Consider the following 27230-nt stretch of genomic DNA (forward strand, 5'->3'; position numbering starts at 1 on the left):
GACATGAACACAAGTGTATAATTAATGACCACCACTTGAACAGTATTGCATAGGCAATTTCAATTAAAAACAAGCAGAACAATGCATAAATCCAATAGACCCTGAAATGTGAACTTCAGATATTGAATACAGCACTTGGAAGTTTTCAGAAGGCTATATTTCATATATATATATTTATATAAAGCTAGGTTTAATACTGGAAAAGATACTGCATTTGTATGCGTGTGTATGAAGTTATATACATTGTGTGTAGAAACATATACGTATGCAGAAGAGGCTGCAAATTACTGAAAATGACATTGTGGAAATATACTGAAAATAGTGCTGTTAGCAGAGCTGTGTCCACCAAAACATGCTGTAGTGATAATGAATAAACTTATTAAAAACTCTATTATAAACTCATAACTGCTTTAATAGTAAAACATCTCCTTAAACTGGACATCAATTAGTTATTATGTGTTTAAATTCACATAGTGATTCAGATTTGGTGGGCTATTTGATGTTACGTGGTTTTTGTTTTCTTCATGTGCTGTTGATACTGAAAACTGTCTAGCTCTTCTGAGCACCCTGTTTTTCTTTAACCTGAATAATGTTAATCTATCACCTTTGTTTTTTAAAGCATTAATATCTTGCAGCAGGGTTTCAAAATGGATTAACTTCCTAATCTTTCACTCTAGGAGACTTGGGTTTGGATCTGTCATAGGTGAGAATGATAGTCAATATGTTATTTCAGGAGCCTAGCTGGTAAGGATGGGTAAATAAGGTGGTGCCGGGATCCAGGTGCTTATTTTCAGAAGCTCTGCTACACAAAAAGTATGTAGTTATTTAAAACAACAAAACATTTTTTTTTCCAGTAGCTATGAAAAGAAGAGCACAAGTGGATGTCCTAGGACGTTGTAAGAGGAAAGAGGTTCAGACCTCTGTATCTCAATCTCAGTTTTGATTTTGTTCATAATTAGGAGATATCGTGTACTATATGGTTGGCTTTTAAATGCAGTTATCAATAAAGATATAAAGAAGCCACTAAGTGTAGAAATTACATAGAAAGCAGAAACAAACAGCTGTATAGCGCGTTGTGATGTGTTGTCATTGGCCATTAGGCTGAAGTTCAGGTGGGTCGGTTTCTATGGTACCAGCGTATTCACTGGTAGCCATTAAGAGAGTTGTTTGGAGCGCAAGTTGTTTATGGAAGTGATGAGTCGGTCAGTATAGGTGAAAGATGAAAATGAGTGTGTGTGTGTATTCAGGCGTATGATACTGTTGGAAAAGTCACAGAGGTTATTTTGTTTCACAGGTCATTTAGTCTGGAAGAATCAAGAAATGTGTGGAGATGCTTCATAGCACAATCCTGGAAGGACTGAATTGAGACAGGGAATGCTTTGAGTAGGCTGGGAGTGGAGAGCAGATGCATTTTAGCAGAACTTGGCGTTGGTTCTGTCTACTGATTGAAGAGCTTATAACCTTTTATCTCTTACAGTCTTAATGGAGTTGGGAGGCATTTGCCTATGCACTCTTATTTTGTCTTTTCTATATTACTGCTTCATACCTCATCCTTCCAAGAAAAACAACCATGGAGCAGCATATCTGTTCTGCATTGACTAAGCAGATCAATACAGTTATTTTCCAAGTTCATTAAATCATAGAACCATTTAGGTGGGAAGAGACCCTCAAGATTATCAAGTCCAACCATTAACCTAACACTGACACTAAACTATGTCTCATCTAATCTATGTGTCTTTTAAACACCTCCGGGGATGGTGACTCAGCCACTTTCCTGGTCAGCCTGTTCCAGTGCTTGACAAGCTTGACAAGCCTTCCTGTGAAGAATGTGTTCTTAATATCCAATGTAAACCTCCCCTGGCACAACTGGAGTCTATTTGCTCTCGTTCTGTTGCTACTTGGGAGAAGAGACCAACACCCTCCATGCTACAACCTCCTTTCAGGCAGCTGTAGACAGCGATAAGGTCTCTTGTCAGCCTCCTGTTCTCCAGCTGAACAGCCCCAGCTCCCTCAACTGCTTCTCATCACACTTGTGCTCCAGACGCCTCACCAGCCTCATTGCCCTTCTCTGAACTCACTCCAGCACCTCAATGTCTTTCCTGCAGCGAGGGGTCCAAAAATGAACACAGTATTTGAGGTGCAGCCTCACCAGTGCTGAGAACAGTGGGACAATCACTGCCCTGGTCCTGCTGGCCACACTATTTCTGATACAAGCCAGGATGCTGTTGGCCTTTTTGGCCACCTGGGCACATGCTGGCTCACGTTCAGCTGCTGTCAACCAACAACCCCAGGTCCTTTTCCACCAGGCACTTTTCAGCCACTCTTCCCCAGCCTGTAGCGCTGCCTGGGGTTGTTGTGACCCAAGTGCAGGACCTGGCACTTGGCCTTGTTGAACCTCTTATAGCTTGTCTCAGCCCATTGATCCATCCTTGCCAGATCCCTCTGTATGTCCATTCTACCCCCCAGCAGATCAGCACTCCTGCCCACACTTGCGGGTGAGCTCAATCCCCTCATCCAGATAACTGATAAAGATAATAAACAGAACTGGCCCCAGTACTGTGTTTCCATCCTTCAAAGCATTTAGGTATGTGCTTACTACATATAATTAGTCCTTCAAACTGAATGAATGTCGTAATGAAGACTTTCTTTCAAATAGAGTTAAGGAAATATGAGGGATTTTAAAGTCAACAGAGGTATTTAGACAAGCAATTCTTATTCATTTTATTATAGGTTACTGATTAGGTTTAGTGGGAAATTGATGTGTCATTTTCTTATACGGCTTTGCAAAGGTCAGTGCAGTTCTCTTGCTGAAATTCACTAAAAAAATCAATGGACTCTTAGGTCAAAAATTATCAACATACTTTATCAGGGATGCTGGCAACCCTTTTGAACAACAAAGTTTATTTAAATAATTAGTTTTCAGGAAGGATTGCTTTTTTTAGTGAGATGATGATAATGATTAAAGCCTCGTATGCCAGTTCCACACATTCAGGTAGTGCCAATGGCTGTTAATGAAATGCTGCGCTGTGTGGGGAAAGATCTGAGGTGTGCTCGTGTCCCCCAAACCTGTTTTCAAGGTGCAGCTGAGAGTGACCAGGATGTGATGGAAACATCAAGGTAAACTTTGGGTTTGGGAAGGGTATGAAGTAAGGGTTACTTTCACAATCAAACCATGCCAAAAGCTAAATGTTTTCAGTCATATCTCTGATCAGTAAATAAAGGAGTAAGAGGAAAAAACTGCAAAGGCATGAAATAAAATGGTAGCATAGATGCATTTGTATGGGACAAGAAGGGTCTGGTCAGGGAGGAAAACCCTGTTTGTATGTAGTGCGATTTCTGACTTGATTTGGCCTGAATCTGTGCTTGGGAATAGGTTTGTAAATAAGTCAAGTTAATACATAAGTGTGGTCTGAAGAGCCGTCCTGCTTCACCGAGAGGAGATGCAGCCGAGAGGGCCCCCCTTCCCCTCTGTGCGTTTCTTGACCAAAGCATCGTGTTTGCCTTTAGTCTTTGTGGAAGCCCAGCTGTGTGCCCGGAGCAGAGAGCCCCACTTGGGGACCAGCAAGGTGGCAGTGGGGCCGGGGGGCCCATGCTGGCAGCCCTGGGGGAGTCAGAGCCAAGTGGGGTGACGAGTGCGACGCGGGGTGACTTAGGAGCCAGGCTGCACACCGGTTGTGCTGCTCCGTGGCCTGTTTGTGTGCAGCCGTTTCGGTGTATGTGGGGCTGTTCTTTGCAGTGTTATCAGGCCAGTCAGTTGCTGAAATGTCTCGGAGAAGCCGTAGTGGTAAGAGAGGCGTTTTGAAATGCTTTGTCTTTCATTATAATCAAGTCTTTGCAGAGTTCGCTTTACCGGTCATGGAAGCCTACGTAAAGGTTACTAATTTGTGTAGTTTCCAGATGGAGCTTTGCCATGATGGTGTTGCATACTTCAGAGAGGTTATACACCCTGGAGAAGACATCGAGTCACTGACAAAACCAGTTGCCTTTCCCCCACGAATAACAAGAAGCCCAAATCAGTTCCCTGTCCTCCCAGTCCTGCTGTCTGCAGCACTGTCTGTTGCTGTTGTACAGAATCCTTTTAAGAACGTGATTAATTTAGCTGACCCAGTCATAGAGGTATAAATGTAAAACAAATTGAATGTGCTTGATAGGGCTTAATTGTTTGTTTAGTATGTAGCAGCTTGCTTGGCCATCACGGCATTTGGCAAGGAAAAGGAAAGGGCTCTCTAAAGTTCCTGCCTGTTTAAAAAAACAAACCAAAACCAAACCAACCAGCCGACCAAAAGCCACCAGAAAACCCACATGCATTTTCCCAGGACTTCAAGTAATTTAGTAACTTTGCATCAGGAGTGCGTGTACTCATTCACCTCTGTTTGGGTCGAACTTCTGTCACCATCATGCCAAGAAAATGCTGTTGAGATTGGGTAGACAGGAATGATCTAACTGAGTATAGGTGAAGTGGCAAAGAAGATGTAAAAGGAAAGAGCTGTTACCACTGGAACTGGTCAGTGAGGGCTTGCTGTGACTTTGACGAACATGTTTTTCATTTTCAAATGCACAGTCTAAGTTGAGAGCCTTAATGAGTCAGCTTTATCTTGAAGATCAGTGGCCAGTCCACTTTGCAAGATGCTGTATTTCTTCTGTCTTTTCATTTGCTTCTCTCACGGAGAAATTGTAGCTTGTCAGTGACCAAATATCTATCTTTCTGAGCAGAGTGCATTAATATGCTGTAACAGTCTACTTAAAACTACCAAGTGTACCTTGTATGCCCGTGCTAGTTAATCCAAAACAAAGATTAAGTAAGGTTTTTCTATATAAGGGGAAAACTGAATGTGAAATTAAAATGTAAATCAAAAAGTAATTGGCTTTTTGTGCATAGTTTAGATAAGATTTACTTTTGAGGAATGACTTTGTGTTTTAACACAGCAGGCCAGACACCATGTGGCACACTTGCACTTAATAATGGCAACCGATCTAGGCCATAAATATTGCAAACGATGCCATTTGAATGAGGAGCCCTATGAACCATAATAAAAACCCCTGTGATTAATTCTAAAACTGCTCTGTTCATATTAGACCTGCAGTGGCCTCCCTGATGAGATCAATACAGCGTAGCAGAGTGATTCTAATAGAAGTGTTATTATCTTTTAATCTTCAGGAGAATGCCAACTTTAAGAATTCTTCAGCATTCTGGCTGCTTATTTTCTCGGAGCAACCTTGAAGGCAGTTGTTTTCTGAAATGAAGATGCATTAGAGTTTTTTCAAGGATTTATCAATAATACGACACGGTCACTCTTTGTGGAGCCAACAGCTAAAAGGCACATTTGTATGCCGAGACTTACAGTTGGTCACAATGACCTTCCCTGTCAGCCTCTGTTTTCTCAGCAGACAAAGTGAGTGAGGAGGGAAGGACAGGGGTGGTGGCGGGTTGGGGGGAGCGGGACAGCACGGCGATGCTTTTCAAGCCACCAACACCATCATCTGCCTGGAGCCGAGGCTGCATGGATCACGTTTAGCTTGGACATCTCTCTGCTCGTGCCGTGGGCAATGCTAACCGGAGTGCGAAGTTTGTAACAGATTTTCATTACCAGTGGAAATGAAATTTTATTTAGCGATTGCTATAATGAGGAATACGTGACAAGTCTGGAAATGCAAATTGTAGTCAGCTGAAACATCCAAAGAGAATTTGGGTGTTTGATGTATTTTCATATAAAATAACAAGAAAACATTCTTTAGATTATATACCCATTAGGTATTTTGTAAGTTTTTCTCCAGCGAGGGGAGGTGAGCAGTGTCACCAACCTCATTCTGAACCTTCTGAAGAATAGATTTGCCCGATCAAGTTTTATGAGGTTTTTAATGTTTGCAGCATCATCAAATACGCATAGCCATTACATAATATGCAACCTACTCTGTAGTGATTGCGCATCGATATGAAGACAGAGACAACAGCAAATACTGCAAAAGGAAATTATTTGATGTTTCTAATTTGTCTCCGTTCTCCTAGGAATGGGAATGTTTAGTTAGTTTTGAAATATCTGGATTATAAATATGGTTTCTACAGAAATCTTCAGCAAATGGAAAAGGCACAATAGAAATTAAGCTATTCAGTACAATAGAAACAAAGTCAGAGATTGCCTTGAGTTCATGTGTAGAAACTGACACTCATGAAAGCTGCCTGTAGACAATGTGCTGGCTACTGCTAACAACATATACAGATAGATGTTCTTCTGCAGAATCTGTGATAAGCCAGGAAGAGAAAAATGGTGAAAATAAAGATATATTGCTTCCCTGTCAGCCTTGGAACTACTTTTATTATTAAGGGTAGAGATCAAGAAGCAATCCTTTCGTTATTGTTGTTGTTGTCTGCAGTTTTTTAGAAGTTTCTGTTTAAGTGTATTTCACAGAATTTTGTTTGTTTGCACAAATGGCTTTAGGTGCTTGGAGCAGCTGTGTCTGAGTTGGGCACATGAAAGTCTGGTTGCTTGCAGACAGACAGCAGTACAGCTCTGTTTCGGTGTTGTGATCTCAGGCTTTCACTGGAGCGTGCTTGGCGAGCTTGCTCCGCACACGTACAGCTTTTTCCTACAAGGGATGATTTAGGTGTCTCACCTTGGTGAGCAAATTGAAGCGTGTGAGCTCCCTTTGGGAGCGCCCGCACGGTGGAGTAGCCGGCTTGCTGTGTGTACTTGTAATAGTTCATTGTGCACTTATATTCATATGTTTTAAGAGCATTGTCTGTTGTACCTGTGAAGGGCAGAAATTTATTAATGTAAATGCAGATTTCATTCTGCAGTCCTTTTGAGGAGACGTGATTGGATGAGAGCAAGTTCTTGTTTTGCTTTTAACAACCACACAAGGCAATGATAACTTGTGGCGCTGCTAGATGATTGCACTAAAAATATTGTCACTGTTTTCCTTTTTCGTTTGGCAATGCGACTTAATGCCATTGTGGAAAAAGCACGTATCGTGTCGGATGAGATCCTCATCAGCAGAATTCATAAAGTGTTCATGGTTTAAAATGGTGTTGTACAGGCTTTCACAATTAAGTACTATCATTTCTGTTTTTTAAAAATAGAAAGCTTCAAAGGCCATGCTCTTGATTTCTTTCTAAGGAAATAAAAAAAGGAAAAAAGCTCTCTGGCAGACACTGTTAATGATGCTAAATGTCTTTGCAAATGTAATCCTCATCTTAGTTTTGTTCTCATTTAATTGTGTTAGGAAGGCATAACAAACCAAAAAGGTTACTTTCATGTCCCTTTGCATAATAGCTAAGGTGTGATATGTGCTTCTCCTGTAATATTTTTCTGTGTATGTAATTCATACTTAGCAAAGGACAATTCTTCTGCAAATGAATAGTAGTTCATATTCATGCTCTTGCTTCGTGTCTTAAATTTTAATCAGTGTTAATTAAAATATATTTTCTTCAAGTTCCATTTCTTAATCTTAACCTACTAATACTCATGCAAGCTGTTAAACAATAGGAATTCCTTTTGAAGACGTTTTTTGCAGCCTTATGATGTTTCTGAAAATGGAGATAAAATTGTTTGGCTGATACCTACCTTGTAAATATGGAAGAGAGACACAGTGTACTTAAAGAATCTTGAGCTCCTTCAGGCCTGGCTTCAAGATTAGAGACAAATACCATCCTGTCTAAGACCCATGGGAAGAAGGCCAATTGGAAGCAATGTTGCTTAATTAAGGCATAATTTTTAAAATTTAATTCACAGGGAACTATCTGGCAGAACTTTATACAATGCAAATCGTAATTCCTAAATAATTTTCATCAAGTAGAAGACCAGTGTTATTCCCACAGTCTGCTACTGGGACCATTGTACACTTGTCTTACATGAAATTAAGGAGTCTTGGCTTATATGGAATTTGAGAGTCCTTTTCTGTTAAGCAATAGGATATCCATGTTATTTCTCATCTTTAGGGAAGGCCTTTCTCAAAATCCTTTTCCATCGTGGTTTAACAGGGATCTGTGTAGAATCTGTAGTAGCTGTGCACACATTTGAACCTGCATCTTAACTCTTGACTTATAGACCCAATCCCAGCAATTATATGGGGAACTATTTTTTGATATATTATCAGCATCCAGTTCCACTGCCTGAGCATGAAGGAGGAAAAAGTCAGCATAACATGAAGGGGGAAGAGGAGTGAGAAGAGAAAAATATTCCTCATTTGAGCTGAAAAGGGAAAGATCATGTGGCTTGCAAGTCTCTTGTTTATGCTGTTTGAAAAATTCTTTGAGCAAATGGCGTTTATGTTTTGCTTGCTTCTAAAAGCAAAGGTAGACTTTTCCTACAGTATTTATTTTCCCGAGGGCTGTTGTCTGGCTTTTTGTAGCTGCAGTGAAATATGGTAACTTGTGTATCTCTGTGGATGTGAGTTAGGGTCAAGCTGATGAGAAAGTGCTTCGACTTTAGTCATAACATCTTGTATCACAGTGTAGTTATCACCTAATAACCAAAGCAGGAAAATAAGCTGTGGAAGTTAATAGAGAATAAAAATGCTCTATACTAATTCTCCATTTTGCTGATCGTTCAGCTTATTCCTGCTGATGGGACCTTACCTCTGTAACTCTCGGGAGATGGTGTATGTAGTACATCCTCCAGTTGAGTAGCAGTGTTGCAGGGACAAACAGGACCCTGTAGTAGCGCTGCTGCCTTTGAAAGTGGATATCGTGGTGCTATTGCCCATTGACACGGAGATACAATGTTGATGAAAATGAAATAAATTTCTATGTCCTAATGTGTAGGGCAGCACAGGCTGTTGTATCCATGGGAGACTTCAGCTGCCCCAGAATCTGTTGGAAGGGTAATAGGCTTGTGTGCAAGCAGGAGACAATTTCTTGAGGCGGATGAATGATCAGCTGAATAGGGGAGATGTTCTGCTTCCTCAAAAGCAGGGAAGAGCTGGTCAAAGATATAAAGGGCAAGAGCATCCTTCCTGGCAGTAGCCACGAGACTGGGGAGTTAAAAATCCTGTAAGACGGAGTAAGGTCACAAGCTTGGATTTTAGGAAAGCAGATTTTTGGCTTACTCAGGGATCTCCTTGTCAGGCCTGATGGAAGACTGCTCTGGAGAGTCAAGGGGACACAGGACAGCTGGTTGATGTTCAAAGACAACCCCCTCAAAACGCAAAACCAGCTATCGCAATGTTTAGAAAGTCAAGCAAGCATGGCAGAAGGCCAGCATGGGTAAGTGAGGAACTCTTAGCTGAGCTCAAACACAAGAAAGAGGTACCGAGAAAGTGGAAGCAATCATGGGCTACTCATGAGGAAAACAGAGACATTGCCTTGGCATGCAGGGAGGCAATTAGGAAATTCAAAGCTCAGCTGGAGGTGACAAAAAAGAGGGATATGGAAGGGAACTGTACCATATTACAGAAGAAGTGTACCATATTACGGAAGTGCATCGACGGTAAAAGAAAAAGGCAAGGAAATATGTGGGTCAGTGGCTGCTCTACCTGGACGTTCTTTCAGCAGGAGGTTGGACTAGATGACCTCTGGGGGTATTTTCTGGCCCACATAGTTTTATGATTCTGTGATTTGTAGGGAAGTTCTCGCCTATACCTCATGCTGCAAGATTCCTTATGGAAAGAGACCAACATTCTGCACCATAAAAAGGAGGTGCATTGCTATATGGTTGGCTCATTTTAGCAGAAATTTGAAACTAGCTCTTGCAGCAAGCATAGAAAATGAGTTAACTTAGCCCTAAATATGTACAGTATTGGTAAAAAAAGATGAGATTACAAGGTTAAAATAGCTTGCTGTGCAGACACCATTATCGAGGTAATGTAACAAAAAGAGAGGAGTTCAGTGTTTCAGTGAGGTTTGTCCCATAATCTGACACTGCAGTCTCCTCCAGCACAAGGGGACAAGTCCTGGACTTTCCACTGTGCTTTTCACCTTCAGCAGCCCAGAGAAGGTCTCATTGAACAGCCTTCTGCACAGTAGTACTAGATTAACCTTTTAAATTGTTATTTATGCCACAAAAGGTTACATTAGGGTCTAATTTTTCTTCTACCTTGTACTGTAATATGCACCTGTGCGAACTGCAATGATTTCTTTTTATACTTACAAAAATCTCAGTTCCTGTACCAAAGATCACAGAAGTCAATAGAAAACTTTAATGAGCTACAGTGGAGTAGACCCTAAATGACTGTCTGATGTCTAGAGCAGAGAATTTTATTGTGCCTAATAAAATTAATTTATCTATTTCAGACGTCTGTCTTAACCAGTTCTTTAGGATTTTTTTGTTATTGTTAGTTTTGGGTCCTATTGATATTTCATCCTGGTTGAACTTTGTTAGAATATGTCTATAAGCAACTGGCATCTCCCTGGAAAGTGTTGTTGCTTTTCTTTTACTAAGAAAAAAAAGTAATGTGTCTTTAGAAAAATACCAGCATGACTTTCTTTCGCATCTGTCAGTTCTGTTTCATTACTCCTGGGATAATGTATTAGTCAGGAGCAAGTTCTCTCCCTCTTCTGCTATTCAACATTTATAAAATCAGAACATTAAACTCCTATAGTGTTATCCAAAAGCCTCATGTTTAATCTCTCCATTTTAGAGCGTTTTGTGTTTGATCTGAGCTTATTTGCACAACGCAGCATACAGAATTGATCCTAGATTTATGATGCCTGCTCATGTGTTCCATGACTGCAGCATTGGGAATTTCATTTGGCCAGACCTGTAATTGTTGTAGTAAACGTTTGCACATTTAAGTTATATGTTGTTATATTTTACAAGTAGTTATTAGTGAAACAACGAAAGGTCACACATAATCTGGGAAGATGATGGTAATATGGAGATTCCCTGCTAGAACAAAGAATTCATCTCAGCCAAATTATATCAGCTCTTTGTGTGCTGTTGACAGCTGAGATACACCAGGGTCAGGCATCTTGACCGTGGTAAACAATCCTTTCTGAGTGGCATTTTTAGATTGCACCTTCTGTCGGGTGGTTAATTTCCTGAGAATGGAAACATGGTAATGACAAAGGTATTTTTTAAGTTTTATTTTTAACTGGTACTGTTGGGAATGTCTTAAAGTTTTTATCGACCTAAATTGTGGGGTTTATAATTGCTGTGAGATGTGCAGCGGTGGGAGTTCTGCGCAGGTCTGCGTGGCTGTTGCACATTGGCTCTGCTGAAAGGAAAATGTTGTAGAGACCCTTAGAACCTCTGCCCCAGTGTCTTGCTAAATATTTGCCTAGAAACATCCCACCACTAAACAGGCAAAACTGAGCGTACCGTTTAGCCAAGGAGTTAGAGAATGTGTTAGTTTTTACCCCATGTGGTGGTTGTGAGGTATCTACACCATCTATTAGTGAGTCATCTGAAGAGCTTGTAAATTTTGAGTTCTTTAAATCAGAGCCCATCCTGCTGTCTGCTTGAACGTTGCTTAGACCAGTCTCCAGTGGTGGTAGAAGTTAAGAGAATATTTATTTATTCTAATTTTGTGAGCTTTTTTTTTCTACAACACTGAAAGGAGCAGCTCTTCCTAGTGATGTAAAATGGTGTTTGGTGAAAAGTGCTATTAAAAAGTTGGTATTAAAAGTAATATCACATAAAAGAATTTTTGAAGTTTCATTCACCTAGAAATTGTGACGGCAATTCGCCTTCTTAATCCATTTAGGCATTGTCCAATCCTTCAGAGTTTTTCTGCTGTTTTGCTCTTCAGAGACCTTCACTGAATGTGTCTGACTCCCTGTCAGATCAGACCCATCCGCCTTTCCAAACGTTTCCAAAATCTCATTGTGAAAGTGGGGCTCATTTTGTTACCAGCGAATTCAGCCATTGGCCCTGGTTCTGATGCCTTGCAGAACTCTCTGTGCCCCTGTGGGACATGAACTGGAACCCTCTAGGTTAGGGACAAGCTTCTGGGTACATGTCTATTCCTCCTATTCTGTGTTGCTTTCATATAGTGGCCTGGTTCAAGTACCATCTTACCCACTCTTAAATACAGGCATTTCTATAGAAAGCTTTTTGTGCTGGAGTGGTATGTTCTGGTAAAATGTAGAGGACTAAACTGGTACTGAGGCAGAACCAGAACAGGAGCTACACTGATGTAACTGCTACAGCAAAATATCACAGTACTAACAAAATAAGTGAAGATTCTAGTTGCTATTTAATCTATGTCACAATTCTCTTGATCAAATTTCTTCCTTGTAGGCACAGATGACTAACGTTATGCACATTCTGAACAAATCTGAAGATTGTAGGCATTGTCAAATTGTATATGTTAGTAATTCTGCTGAATCATAATGAAATAATAAACTTTCTGTTGATAAAATCAATGACTACATAGGCTTCATAAGTCATTAGATGCTAATAATGAGTTAGATGTCTAGAAAAGTGATATTTAAACTTAACAGCAATGTGGGATTTTTTTGCTATAGTTGCTTTACTTGCCCAGCAAACTTAATAAGTATATTTGAAAAGTCTGCTTATGATAATGGTGAATTTGTCCTGGAAATGTGGAAGTGTCTATTTCAGGAGTTATTTTCTTCATACAAGTGACAGTTTTTAATGTGCTCCTTTTTTGTTTTCCTTGGAGCACATTGTAACTCATATTTGTCCAGCTTAAAAAGTCAGCTCAGCATTAAAAAGTATATATATATTCCTCCTTTTGAAGCTGCCTAAAAAGACAGCCTGAAGCAGTCATCAAATGAAAAGATGCATGAATTTTAATCCGCTACAAAAGTACACCTTCAAACTTAAAGTGATAATTTATTTTTACTCAGAGGTCCAGCCAAGCATATCAAATGATGTGAGGAAATGTTAAGATAAAGCTTCTTGAAGCTCTTCTCGGTAAATGTAGACTCATTTCTTTCTTATGTAGTTATTTCTGGGCCAGTGATATGGCAAGTAATATGGCTTACAAATAATTATTATGATAGTGACATAAACAAAGGTCTTTTTATGAGACACAGGAGGAGAAATTTAATTTCATTTATGCTGCTTTAGTGTCTTAGACTGTCTAAACATTAGGGCCTATACGTAGGCTGTCAGTATGTCTGTGTAGCCTAAATAAATGTTAATGTCCTTAACAAAGCCGTAATACCTCTTATCACCTAAGAACACTTTTTTTTTTCCTAAATTTATTTTTTGAAGTATGGGCTAAAAATGAGTACTCATAAATGTTTGAAAATGAAGGTAATAATGTTGCTTTGTTTGCTTTGACTGTTTTGTTTGCCTCTTCCACATAAATGGAACCTTCTCATGGGACTTTGGAACTAATCCAAATTCACATATATAGAGTTTACCAACTGAACCATAAAAACCAGTTGCTCTTAGTCTATTTTGTGACAGCAGACAGAGGCATTTTCCTGCCAGCTCATTAATGGCCAACTACCGTTACCGACAAGCGAGCGGCCTCTTGACCATGAGGTGTGAACAGCTGTGGCCACCAAACAGTAGGTGTCGTCTTCTCTTTGGGCAGAGAAGAGTCAGAGATAATGTGTTATTGTATCTGGCTAAGGGGATGTTAATACCTGTCCTGGAAATCCATTTGTGTAAATCAAGCCACAGTATTTTAAGTGGCACTTAGAAATTTTAAAGATGAAATTTAATGTTTTGAAACTCAAAAATGAGGGAAAATCCAGAAGTTTTCTTGGACATTTTCTGTTTGATGAAATCCAGAAGAATCCAGGGCATCTCTAAAGTAGAGAAGATGCAAAAATAAGTTGGCTTTGACTTATTTTACATAAGAATTTATTATTTCTTTTGTATTTGTTGTACTTGAAAAAAATCCAAATACTTTTTAAACATCTATAAATAGTGTTTCATTCATTACTGTATTGTTGCTAAAAAAATTGAATTTTGTTCTTCCAATCAAGTTTATTTTAAATGTCACAGAGAATAAGATTAAGTGAAAGATTGATGAATATCTGTGTCAAATCATACGTATTTTTACATGTTCATTGTAGCGTAATCTTCTTTGAAGTCTGAGTCCAGTTAAATTACAGTTCTAAAACCTGAGAGAACTGTCTCACAAATCAGAAATCAGTCTGTTTACAATAAACTTACAGTTCTTTTGTTTTCTTTTGCATCAGCACGGCTCCAGATTGCAGAGGAGATTTACCAGCTACAAATAGTGAGAACATAATATTTATTTCTTAATCAAATGTGAAAAACAAAAGCAGCAGGGCTATAGCTGTGGCTGCACTGATGCTTGTATGCGAACAAAAATCTTTTCCTACAAATCCCAGGATTGCAGCTTCCTTTGATACTAAAAAGAAACATAAATGTTGAAAAAGATAGAACAACATATATTTTTAAGTAATCGAAGGGGACATAGAAACTACAAAACCAGAAAGTTCTACATGAAATATTAAATAATTCTTCCAGTGTGTAGTAACTATTTTCAGTTTGTAGGGGTTAAGTTCTCAGTAGATGAAAACTTGGGAGATTTGGATTACATACACATATTTCTGCAGAAACCCTGAGGCAACAGAATGTGTTTATTTCCTATGAAGGAAGTTCTAGCAATGATGAATAAAACCAAAAACACAAATCAATGTAAGAAAGAGATGGGTTGGCTAGTAGGTCTGTATCTCTTGTTTTGTTCTTTTGTTTTCTTCTATGGACTTTGATCTTCAGTGAGTCCATTTGTTGTCTTTGTTTTCTTCTCTGTAGCATGGGAGTGAAGTTCTAGAGGAGCCACTTGCAAAGTTGCTCACTGACCCTGTAATGATAGGGACAGGTTTTGAGGGGTTCGTGGCACCTTACTCTTCACGTTTCCCCCTGCAGATGGAGGAGGATGTCCCAGGTTTTAAATTGGATTTTGACCAGGGCAGAATTTTGAATATCTAGTTCATAAGTGTGGGGGTGTGAGATCCTCAGATGGAATGCTAAAAAATGAGTGTAAAAATGTAAAGGTTTTATGCTGCTTTTTAGCTTGCTTTCAAAAGCAATCTGGAGAATATGATTCTTAAAACATTCTTAATAACATTCAATACCATAAGGTAAAAATGAAGTGTATTCCTTGCCAAATAATTATATTTTGTCTTTTTGCTTTTGGCTGGATGAAATAACCTCTCTGTAGCTGAGTACTTGTTAAATTTTGTAGTGTATATTTTGCCATCTATAGGAGCTCACAGCTCTTAGCATTGGGACCTTCAATGAAATATAAACTTTGCTATTAAAGCTCCACTGCCGATGGTCCTTTTTTTTTTTTTTTATTAGATTTAACCAAGTTTGTAGGTGGCATCTTGAGTTTTCAGGGCTTTTTGGTTTGAGGAGGAAGGTTAAAAGTGCAGTAAAACAGTCTACTAATCAACTTGAACATCTTGTGCCAGAAATCTCTAACTTTTAACTAAAAGCAGAAAGCATTCAAGTTGGTTTTGGTCCAGAATGAATCACACTTTCTACAGGAAATCATAGCAGCTGATTCCTATTACAGAACTATCATGAGTGCCACTTGAATGGTGTTGTATTGTCAGGTATATTTCTGTAATAAATGAGACTACTGTTACAAAACACACAAATCTGGACAACTATGTGCTTCTAAAACCTGTTTTCAGATAATTTATTATCAATTTCAGATATTCAAATTAGCAAATGTATTTACTCATGATTTAGAAGTGTGGAAGACATAATTTTTTTCATTCATGTGCAGTTGTATGCATTTCATAAGAACATAAAGCCAATACTTTATATTTCCTTTATAACTATACTTACGTACATATATATATATATATAGCTATAGAATTACTACTTTTGAAAATTCTGCTGATTTCATACTAAAGTGTGGGGTTTTTTTCTTTTATGGGCTCATTCCTGAAATCTTAAGTTGCTCAGAAATCTTTGGAATACAGGAATTCCCCAAGAAATGCCATATATATGTGAAAAATAAGAAAAGATTGAGAAGAGGTTTGGTTACCCACATTGTTTTATTTACTGGTCAGAGGTTCCGAGTAATTTAGAAGCTTTGTAGAGTTAGATGCTTTAGGATTTGTTCATATGACACTAATCCCTTTGAAACAAATTAAGGACATTCTTTATAGGTCTGATATTGGGACTTAGAACCTCTTTTTATGACTCTTTCTCCACATATAGAAATTGTTAATGTATTTAATATCAGGTGCTAGCTACCAAGCAGACCTGCTTCCCAAGCACTGCTGTTTGCTTAGTGTTATCAGCACTACCATGATCGTTAACAAGCAGGATAAAAGAACATCTGTGCTTGATTGTGGAGCTACAAACACACCCCAAGATGCATCCTTTTTAAAGTGGCTAGTTTGAGGTTGCTTGTCCATGGAAGCTCTTCAGCAAAGGGGGGAAACAGAAAACAAGGAAACAAAAAAGCCCAACAGGTGAGAGAATATCTCATCTTCTGAAGATTGTTCTGCAAGTCTTCTTACAGAGATAAGAGAATTGATGCCATGGCACAGTGAAACTTGTGTTTTGAAGCCCTTTAGCGCTCTGCTTGTTGTTGTAACAATTCTTTTCATTGAGTTGAGAACAGGAATGAGCATAATACAGTCTGATGTTAAAAATATTTATAAAATTGAATTTATGGAGTTGAATCTTGGTAATACTACTTAAATACTACTTAAAATAGGTTTCTTCCAGTGAAAATAGAAATAGAAAACAGGATGATCATGAGCCAGCACTGTGCCCTTGTGGCCAGGAAGCCAATGGCATCCTGAGGTGTATTACAAGGGGGGTGGTCAGTAGATCGAGAGATGTTCTCCTGCCCCTCTACTCTGCCCTGGGGAGACCACATCTGGAATATTGTGTCCAGTTCTGGGCCCCTCAGTTCCAGCAGGACAGGGAACTGCTGGAGAGAGTCCAGCGCAGGGCAACAAAGATGCTGAAGGGAGTGGAGCATCTCCCGTGTGAGGAAAGGCTGAGGGAGCTGGGGCTCTGGAGCTGGACAAGAGGAGACTGAGGGGTGACCTCATTAATGTTTACAGATATCTAAAGGGTGAGTGTCAGGAGGATGGAGCCAGGCTCTCCTCAGTGACAACCAATGATAGGACAAGGGATAATGGGTTCAAACTGGAACACAAAAGGTTTCACTTAAATTTGAGAAGAAACTTCTTCTCAGTGAGGGTGGCAGAGCCTGGCCCAGGCTGCCCAGGGGGGTTGTGGAGTCTCCTTCTCTGCAGACATTCCAACCCGCCTGGACACCTTCCTGTGTAACCTCATCTGGGTGTTCCTGCTCCATGGGGGGATTGCACTGGATGAGCTTTCCAGGGCCCTTCCAACCCCTGACATTCTGTGATTCTGTAATTTCCTTACCTTCCCCCACTGCCATATCTCCTAACAGGAGAAAGAAAAATATTAAACAATCATTCATAGCCTGAGCATTCTGGAAAAATAATGTATAGAATAGTCAGAGAGACTCCATTCCTGTGCTTAAGGCAATTGGAAATTGCTCCCTGCAGGGCATGGAAGGAGTTTGTGATGGAATGCTGTTTTTAACCCAGGCCTCACGTCTGTTTTGCTGCGCTCCGCTCTGGGAGGTAATGTGTCCTGTGAGTGTGCAATATCCTTTTGTTTGAGCATAATTTTTAAAGATACACAAGGTATATTCAGGGGAAAGTGAATGGGCTGTATTTTGCTCAGCACTTAAACGTCTTAAATTTTAGTAAGAAGAGACTACACTTAAAGGTTCTGCAAAGCTCTTTTTTTCCTTTAAAAGGAGCACGCAAGGTAAATTTGTACGTGGCTGTTAATTTTACCATGTTAAATGTGGACTGTGCCACTGTAAAGTCTACACTTTAAAAGGCAGTGTTGGAGGAAATATCTTGTGTGACTTGTTAGAAAACAACACTATATTTGTCATTCTTCGACAAATACGAGAGTGGCTTCCTGGCTGAATTGCAGCCTCATTACACCGTGTGTTCAGAGAGTTCACCTCCCATGGCCTGAGGTGTGAGTGTGGATCAGGACAGTGTTATGATCAACACCAAAGCTCATTATGTCCATTTCTGACAGAGAAATGAAGTTTTTCTGTTGAGTCATGAACAGAACGAGGCATTATGTGATACTACAGCTATGTTAAATCTTTAATACTGTTAGGATCCTAAGAATACCACAAACCTAAAAAAACAGAAATCCCTCAGTGTCACTATTGTCTGGCAAATAGGTAGAGGATGCCATTCATAGTTGGAGGCAAGTTCTTAGGAGTGCATCCTTCTTCCTGTCTGAATTATCTTGGTCTTGCCTCAGCAAGACTACGCAACTATGTGTCTTAAACCTGTGGGTCTCTTTCTGTAGCGTTGATGTGTTTGATGTTGAGGAGAGATGGGTTGTAAATAATTCTGACATAATTTAGAGCTTGCTGGAAGTGTTTTCTGATACCTATTCAGGTGTGTCTGATGAAGAGAAGAACAAGCTGTGCTTTAGGGGCAGGATCACAAGTGTTTCTGTAAGAATATGTAATGTGGGCCTTTCTACTTAAATGGAAGATTGTCTCCTCATTGCTGTTACTTAATGGTGGATTAAATCCGAAAACATTGGATTTTACTCCTTTCCCAATATTATTTTTCCCTAGGACATTGTTCCATCGGACATTGACAAGTAGCACTAAAAGTCATAATTTGCTTTATGGAGACCCTGTAGCTATAAATAGATATTTCATTCAAAATAGTCCCACTCTGTGAATTGTGTATTGTACCAGGAGGAAAACAGTTGAAGGAAATACTGAGAGCAATACTGGAACAGTTATAACAGGCTCTAGATCTGTAACCCTCTGGAAAATTGAATCACTTGGCAATGAAGTGGGGGTTTGAACTGTGCCTTTCTAGTTGAGTTGGTTGGTTAAAAGAGTGAGAGAAATCTGGTGCTTACTAACTAACAATGTCAGGGATAGCTAGTGGAAGTGTAGTGCAGATTATCACATACTGATTGTTCCAAAGGAACTGAAGGCCAGGGTATCTGCTGCACACTGAGACCCAGCTGCAGTCATAAGCAGAAAATAAGCATGAAAACCCACCCCATACCTATATCCTGAACTTTGAAAATAGGGAGTGTGTACTTGCAAGCAGCAGCGACCTTACACAGTGTTTTGTAAGGGCTGTGTGAGGTTCTCAAATAAGATGGACCCAGGCTGAAGACAAGGAGGTGGCAATTAACAGCTAAAATAGAAAACAGAGGGATTTTGGGGAAACTTTGTAGTCTCAGAGGACTAACTGTGTAGTTAATACCTGACAGAGGCACTGATGTCTAGGGAAGGACTATAGAACATGGTAAAATAACTTAGAGACAGATTTAACAGTGTTAGCCAAATTTATTTTCTTTAAACCACTGATTTAAAAATCATCATTTTTATTGAAACCATTTTAGACAATAAGTGGTTCTAAATAGTTGAAATTCTTTGGTTTATTAATATTGACATGTTAATCTAGGAAAATACGATATGGGGAGCTCTGTCAGAATGTGACTCTGATATGATCCATTTGCAGCTGGTTTCTGTTATGCAAAAGCTTGTGGGTCATTTAGAAATCTGATACGCAAAGGAGGATGTTTCCATTAGTAACTTGCTTCACAGTAATTATTGAATACAATAAATATTTACATAAAATAGCAGACTATTCAGCATCAAAAACTGAGAACTAGCTACTCAAGTAACTGCATAGTCTAGTAATACTCTACCTTACAGTGTGGAGATTGTTGGAAGTTGAATATGAACATTATGCACCCTGCACTTTTCCTGAGTTATTTAATAAAAAGGAATTGATATTTTTGTTATTATTGCCCTTGTTTTGCAAAAAAGTTCTGACAGGATTATGACTCTCTTTTTTTTTTTTTTTTTGAAAAGAATTACTTTGTTGCATCCCCAAATAAATTATTTAGCTTCTCGAGGGGTGTGGGATTTTAAGAGGTGTCTCAGCCTTTCATGTTAATATTCTTTGGTGATTCCCATGGCAGCCCGTTTGTTCTAAAGCAACTAATTCTCCTTATTAGATGTTTAATTATGAATTCCCCTGCTTTATAAAACACCCAAAATGTTGTGGGTAGTCCTCACCACTAGGGAGTCTTATATTCGTATCTGGTTCTAATTTTCTCTCCTTATAATGTGAGCTGTGAAACCTGCTTAACCAAATAGCAACACTTTTCAGACTTCTGTGTGTGTGACTGTGCATCGATATTCCCCTCTGGAGATGGAGATATCGTATTCTTGGTGCTCAGATGAATGAGATCAGCTTCACATTTGGTATTACGGTTGTGTAATATGCTTATTGCCAGTTCAGTCTTGAATCTAGTTTGAACTTGTAGCAGAATTCCTGTGATTTCAGTGGAAAAGATAGGCATCTAGTCTCTTGGAGGATATTGTAAGAAACCATACCTGGAGTGGTTTTTGGCCCAATATAATGTTCCTGTAAGAACCACACTTTGAAAACCTTGAGTTTCCAACTTGTATGGCTACTTTTGTGGGATGATCCTTTTCTTTGACAGGAGGAGGAGAAACAACCCTGAATACTGTGTAGCGGGTGCTGAAAATAGTTATCGTAGTGGAAGTCTCTCACCAGCTCCTCACTATTGAACATCAGACAAAAAGCCTCCCAAAAGGAGCCTACAGCTGATCTTTTTAACAGACAAGGATCTTTTCACAGACAAGGATAAGACACATCTCATGAGTTTATCTTTGAAGGTGAATCCTGAACCACAGTTACGCTGCTAAATTTAGCAAGTGTGCACTAAAAACATTTAGGTAGTCAGTACGATTAGGGTTTTCTGCTGGGTTTGCACAAATTTAGGTTCTTCAGTGCAGGGAGCTATCTCAACTGATAAGAAAAAAGGAGGATAGTACTTTGTATCTACTGCGATTACCTGAAAATAGCATTATTTCAATTATAAAAGAAAGACCTTTTTTCTTCTGTTTTTAAGGGAAAAGACACGGAAGAAGAGTCGGAAGCCAATGGGGGAACACGCAGAGGCAGTAAAACAGCAAAGCAGTGCAACGTGAGTGGTGAGGAAGGTAAGATATTTGAGGAAATGTTTATTAGTTTTGTTCCCGTTTGGAGTTGAATTGTGCTGAATTGGTGTGGCCTACATACTCTGAAACAAAAGTACTGCTTCATGTGGAAGGAGTCCCTAATTTGTTCTAGCATCATTGCTCAAACTCTGGCAAGACGCTTCTTGTTTTAATAATAAACGCATGATTAATGTACTTGTTTTGGTTATTAACTAATCACAAAAACATGCTGAAGCAGACTAGTTTCACCATTTGTTATGGGGATTCGAGTACCTTGCTCTGAGGTTGCTGTTAAAAACAGGAGATCAGAGCTTATGTCTTCACCCATCTATCAGTATTATCTTGGGCTGTGGCGTTGTGAACAAATCACGTTTTGGCTCAGTGCAATAGTTTTGTAAAGCAGACTTTTATCTTTGATTAAATTAGCACTACTTTCAGCCTTTTGAAGCTTTCTATAGTTCTTGCTTGTGTTGGAGAATTTAGCCATTTTGTTATTGTCCCAAAAGTGACTGCAGTGTAGCAGTTAGAAATACCATGTCAACCTGAGTCCCAGTAACAAGGTGGGCACATCAGCAAGGAGCTGATTTTTCCCATGCTTATTTAACATATAAGGAAGGTGAATGACTTGCCAATTCCTTTGTGTTACCGGTACCCAACTAATTTGTGCATTTCTGCATTTGATTAAAGTCGGTTCTGGGCCTGTCCTCTCACAAGGGTGGTAGGTCAGTTCATGCTACTAATTCCCAGCTGTTTGTAATTGTTGCTGTGCATTTGAGAGCATTGTTATACAAACAGTGAAAACATAGCATGGAAGAGTTTTTTAGAGGTCAGCACACTTTTATTATCTTAGATAATAGATATTGCTTATGGTGGCTGACGTGATGATAAGTAAACTAAATCTAAACCGGCTTTTTATTGCTTAGAGTGCAGTTTATTCAATACGAAACAATATTTTTCAATCAAGATTTTTTTTTAGAGGCATTATTGACAATTAATTGTACTGAAAAATATTAAACTGAAACATAACATAATAAAAGTAGCAGGGTTATGAAAATATCTGCTTTGCTATAAACAGATGCAGCTTCTTGGAAAGTTCAAAGGCCAAAATTAGTTACGAGAATAAAATATTACAAAGTTTTGACTAGCCACTGAGAAACCATGACCTGGCCTCAGCTGGCTTTAAAAAGTGCAATATAAGAGATTCATGGAGGAAGCAAAAGAGCAAGAAAATGAAATTCCAGGAATTGCTGCTGTAGGAAGGGGTTTAAGCAATTTGTAGATAGCAGTGTATCCCTCTCAAGATTCAGAGCCATGTGATTAAAGTAGTTTGTAATTGTCTGAGAAGATATTTCTTCTAGTCACTTCATTTCCAGCAGCAATGGTTTAGCAGAGTACAAGTCACTGCAATATTTCCAAATTTTGAGCCCATTTAAATGATCCCCCCACCCTGTGGTCGTAGGTTTTTTGTCCCTTGCCGTTCTTCTCTCTCAAACTAATCCAGGGCACCTGCTAATAATACTTAGTCCTGCTTTGCTGGTGATTGTATAGCCTCCGATGTTGCAACTACTTTTAAACTATAAAGCAGATTTTATTATCTTGTCATTGGGAATGGCAGAATGCTTCTTACTGGGAGAAAAACTGCGGCGCCTACTCCGACAGGCATCACATTCCTCTGTATTTTAAACTAATGAAATAAACTATCTTTGTTTTATAATAAAGCATATTTCTGCATCACATTGAACCTTCAATTATTCTACTTTTATTAATCTAATTGGCATATAAGTTTTAGACCACACATAATCTTCACAGGAATTTGATTTGTGCTACACTACATTGTCAAACAAACAAACAAAAACCCCCACACAAACCCCAAGGAAAACACACTGAAAAAATCCCACATTAAAAAACCGCAAACCAACCCCCAAAAAACCCCAAGCACAATGTGGGGTAGGTTAACATTATCTGGATTTCATGTTAAATGAGCTCTTAAGGGCAAACGTTAGTGAATGCATTGGTCAAAACCCACTGGTGTTGCTTGTGTAGCTTTGGGTGCACTGGCTTGGTTCCAGCGCTTAAGTGATGGTGGTGCGGTAAAGCCGGTTACTGAAATATGAGTAATTTGCCACTCTTCTGCTTCTTGGTCATGTGATCAGGCAAAACACATTATAATTTATGAGTAATAATCTTAATTGCAAGCTATATGTAATTGGTATGGTTCAAGTATCTGCTGTTAATTGTTGTCTGCTATCAGAGTCTTGACTTTTCTGAACAGCCATAGAATTTGCTTTTAATTACTGAGTTACTTGCTGCCATAAATGTCCACAAGTGATTTATAAAACACAGAATGCCATACCAGCTTTTTGACAGTTTTTTCCATGCAAGTTCTTCAGCAATCTGGGGAAAATAACTGCAGTAAAACCAAAGCAGCACTATTGTCAAAGTATCATAATCAGAGCTATAGTTACACCGCAGTTTCTGTAAAAGGGGTTTCTTTATTTGGCAAAAAAACTTGTGGTAAGAATGGGGATGGTGATGCCATAACAAATTAATTAGGAAATACATGGGTTTTGACTTTTAACTCTGCTGACACAAGATAACCAGTAGGACTGACAAGTTGTAAATGTCATGAGTGAAATATTCTTCTTGCTGGCAGGGTACGTTTGATGTGTTTGCTTGTTTTTTTTAATTTACCTGAATCTATGTTCAGCAAAGACAAGAGGTTGTTGTTAGCAGCAGGTTTAGTGTCAGTGACGGCGAAGCGGCTGCAGCTTGCGGTTGTAAGGGTCCATAAAGCACTGGCTGTGCTCCACAGCATGCATGGGTGAACTGCAGACAACAGGAAAACTCCCTCTTGCAGCATAAATGTTGCATGAAAGTTGATTAACCAGTTTTATGTTGTTATCCAAGCCTGAAATCCATCTGGACTAAAATTATAAAAATGAAAACCGAGATACTCAGCAGCAAAATAGTGAAACTAGATTAGAAAAAGCAGAGGTTTAGACATTTAAGTTCCTAGCAAGATGACCAGTTGTTTACTCTGTATGGTGCCGTGCTCAGTTTTTTGTGGGATAACTGTTACCTATGGAATTGAGGTAATTATTGTTAAAGAAGGGATATATCTGAGTGGACACATATGGAGTGTGGTAGAATCCTTGCATGTTCTGGGCTTGTATGTGTGTGCTCATCTGGAGAACTGTGGACTTTAACATTCACTTTGAAATTTGAATAGACCTGGATCTCTGATATCTTTATTCTGCCATTTGTGACGTTCTTAAAAACGTGCCCTGTTTGTGAGTCAAGTTTGGCATAAACTTTTTCATGTGTTGTGCCAATGTGTTTGAATTTAAGCCTTGGTATCCAGTGACTTTATGGATCAATATGATGGTAATTAAATATTTCAGATGTTTATGGTATTTGTAATATGGCTATTTTGGAAAAAAATAATTGAAGATAAATTCAGTATTTCAAATTCTGATTTTGGAAAGGTGTGCATGTTGCTGAGGCAGCAGATACGCCTCCATGAATGAAAGAATTTGGTGTGTTTGCACATTACATAAACATGAAATTAGAGGAGTTTTGCTCACATGGGGCCTTATGGGTTGCAAAATGGGCTCAACAGGAATCTTTCCACTGGATCAGAAGTAGTCCTGCTGGTTTGATCGATGTTCGCTCCGTCCTGCTAACTGTCCTTGCAGGGTTTTATCGCTGATCCATGTGGCCGTGGCTGTGTGGAGGAGCAGAGTGGATCGGGAAAGGCAGGAGCTCGCTCCACGGGACGGGTTCCAAGGCACGTGTGATGCGTGGGGCGGATCATGGGGGGCCGTTCACCCGTCCTCTGCTGTTATAAGACTCCTCATCCCAATGAAGGACTCCGGTTTATTACATCAAAGTCTTACATAACACTTCCATGCAGGTTAAGTCTACAGCACAAAATCACTTTGTTTCTAAAGAAAAATGATTTTCTGTTCCCAAATGGCTACTGTCTTAGCTATCCTGGTGCTTATCAGCTGCTTCTCCCCCTGCCCCTTTTTACTTCTTTTAAATAGCATGGCTGCTTTTTCCATCAGTCAAGTATGATTAACCCTAAATTCAGGGGGGAATCTCTGCTCACCACTGCCTGTATTGTAGCCAGTCCACTCCATTCTGATGCTTGGCACAAAACCCATGGGAAATTCCCTATTTTAAATTAGTATCCTATTTTTTAATATAATTCTCATAATCCTGAAGCAGTATTAGCAGAATCTGCACTTACCTCCACTTATTTGCTGAACTACGTGGTAAATAATGTGCTCTTGTTTTCTTTTGAGGCTCTGAAATTAAGCCTATTTATGTAAGATTTTAAAGTAATTATAGGTGCATAATTTTGCAACATATGAAAAGAAAATCTCTCCTAACCAGGGCTTGTGGAGAATTCAAGCCAACATGAGCCACTATAGGAATTTCAGTTGAATAGAGGTTGGTCTAAAAATATGTAAATGTCTGTTTTTATCCTTGCCTTGTAAAGAAATAATATGAATATGTGTAATTAATCCAACTGCATGCTGGGAACTTGAAACACTAGGTAATTTTAAAAACAAAATGATTGACACAGTTGCACAGATCAGATGATTTAGTTAAAGACAAGATCTCACTTGTAGTGATGGTAATTCTACCAGAGGTCATGACAGATACTACACATTTCAAGGACAGGAGTTGCGTGTGTTGAGACACAACATTTCATTTACTGTTATTAATTAGGGCTTGAACAAATATAATGTGTCTATAGTGCCTGCATTTTTGTTCTGCTAATTCATTGCTTTTATTAAAAGTTAAAAGTGATACTCCTTTTTAAAGTTGTATTAAAAATCAAGCTTTGTGTTTATTGAGAATAAACCAGGAATTTTGTTTTAATCTGTTTATTGAGATAATGCTGAATTTCTTTTTGGACGGAGAGCTGGTAAAAAAGAAATACTCGTACAAGGAACATGAGTGGAGGATGTTTATAGATTGCCTTATAATTTTCAGGAGGACCGAGAGGTAAAATTATATACCCTAGAGAGACAACATTTGCAGCAGGGAAATTCTAATTCAGGTCTTAACGACAAGGCAGCTGATAGTAGCTGTTGTACACAGAATAACGCCATGTGACTGTAGTGATACAAATTTTATTTCAGGAGCACTTAAGAAGCACATGCTAATGTTTTGTAAGGGAGAATGGTTTTAAAATGTCCTTTGAAATGAGAATCTATGCAATTGTTCAAAAAAGAACGTGTGTTAGCAGCATTTCTTAATTCATATCTCGTCAAGGGCAAATGAGACAATACTTCTACTCTATAAAGACAAGATACAGATGGCTGGAAAGAAATTCAGATAAACAAGGTGCTCTAGGTCTGGCTGTCACTGCATCCTGCGGCGATCTCCTGTATCCGTCCTTCCCTCTGCTGCCTTGGAACGCAGGTACATCGTGTTGCACAGACCATTTAATCCGCTACAGTGGTTGTCAAATACTAAGGATGTAGCGTTCATTTGCAGAATATAAACAAATATGTTTCCATTTTGAGATTCAAATGAGCACAGAAGTATTTTGCTGTTTCTTTGTGCAGGATGAGCTTGTAAAAATTAGTCCTTTAAGATCCTAATTGTTCAAGAGCCAGAATTCAAATAGAAGGACATCATATGTTGGTTCAATCCCACTTTTCGTAGAAGATGTTTGGCACTACAAGTGCTGCTGTATTTGCAATTAAATTGCTGTCTTTTGAGGGTGGTTTCTTCTACAAATGAGGTCGTATCCGAGGACCATAACATCAAGAATGTACATAGGAGTCTAGTGGCAGAACTGCAGAACATATTCCTGTCATCTATGAGTATGAGGAAGTACCTTTGGGTTGTCATGAGCTGAGTTATCATTCCAGAGAATAAAATTAGGAAAGTGGTGGACATGAGTTTGAGAAGTAAGTCCACATCGGTATAACACCAGGAGGAGGATAAACAGCATGATCGTCTTGGGTCATATGTTGAAGAAAAATACCTGCAGTGGTGGCCTTCCAGCAGAAACAGGAATCACAATTATTATCCAGGCTTTCTCAGCTGACATGCATATATACAGAGGAACTGAATGTTCCTTACATTTTGTGACCTTTTTTTGCTAGATGCTCAGTTCATTCTCTGTATAAGTAGCTTGAACTCTGAAAACAAAGTGAGCCCCCACCCCCCCAAGAAAAACCACAAAACCAAACAAAACCAACCAAACAAAAAAATAAACCAACAGAACCCAAACTCAAAAGGCCCAGCAACATTTTGGAACGGTATGTTGGAAA

This window comes from Streptopelia decaocto (assembly GCF_964273445.1).
Source record: "Streptopelia decaocto genome assembly, chromosome: 11".
Classification (NCBI taxonomy): Eukaryota; Metazoa; Chordata; class Aves; order Columbiformes; family Columbidae; genus Streptopelia; species Streptopelia decaocto.